The sequence below is a fragment of the Octopus bimaculoides genome, chromosome 25 (genome assembly GCF_046866305.1).
Source record: "Octopus bimaculoides isolate indiv1 chromosome 25, ASM4686630v1, whole genome shotgun sequence".
NCBI classification, from domain to species: domain Eukaryota; kingdom Metazoa; phylum Mollusca; class Cephalopoda; order Octopoda; family Octopodidae; genus Octopus; species Octopus bimaculoides.
This window is the reverse complement of record NC_142952.1, coordinates 81256-82500: the sequence shown is the minus strand read 5'-3', so window position 1 is coordinate 82500 and position 1245 is coordinate 81256.

Below are 1245 nucleotides of genomic sequence, written 5' to 3'. Positions count from 1 at the left end.
TATATATATATATATATATATATATATATATATATATATATATATATATTCGTTTATATTTATATAAGGGCATTACTACAGAATAATGCCACACACTAGACTTCCCAAATAAACACATTTTATTACCGAATGCGAGAAAAAGCAACTCTTAAAAAAACCAACCTTTTTTTTAAAAAATGAACTCAACTATACATCGACCAATTTCACGATTACCAGAATGAAATCTAGCATTTGGTCGTCAGTATGGTACGGTCTGATAAAATTCTTGTAAAAGGTTTTTATCCCATTATTGAATATATATATATATATATACGTGTGTGTGTCTGTGTGTATTTGTTCCCCCACTATCGCTTCACAACCGATATTAGTGTGTCTACGTCCCCGTAACTTTAGCGGTTCGGCAAAACAGAGCGATAAAAGAACAAACGTAAGTACGTACTAACGAACTTACCGACCCACGAACAAGCGTACGTGCGTACGCAGGAAGGAACGAAAGAAAGGACGAACGAGCAAACGAAAACGTACGAACGATTGAATGAAAAATCGAACGTACGTACGTAGGAACGAGCGTACGTACGTAAGTATGTACATAGGCAAGAAATATCAAACGAACGTACGCACGCACAAACGAACGAACGTATGAACGATCGAACAAACGTACGAAAAAACGATCGAACGAACGTACGTACATATGTCTATACGTATGAACGAACGTATATTCGTACGTACATATGAATGAACGTACGAACAAACAAAGGAACGTACGTAAGTACGAAAAAAACCGAACGAACAAAGAAATGAACGTTCGTATATACGAACGAAAGAACGATCGAAAGTACGAACGAACGTACGTAAGTAGGTACATATGTACGTACGAACAAACTAACGTACGTACAGATAAACGAAGGAACAAACGAACGAACGAATAGACGAAGGTGCGTACATACAACCTACGTGCGAAAGAATGAACTAACGAACGTACGTAGTATGTACATAAGAACGTGCGAACGAAAGAAAGACCGTACGAACGAACGATAGAACGAATGAACGTACGTAAGTACGTACGAACGAACGTACCTACGTAAGTACGAAAGAACGAACGTAACTGCTTACGTCCGTTCGTACGATCTAATGTATGTACGAACAAATAAACGTACGTAAGTACGTACGAACGAAAGGAATGAACGAAATAAAATCGAACGAACAATTTTCCGAACAAATGTACGTACATACATATGAACAAGC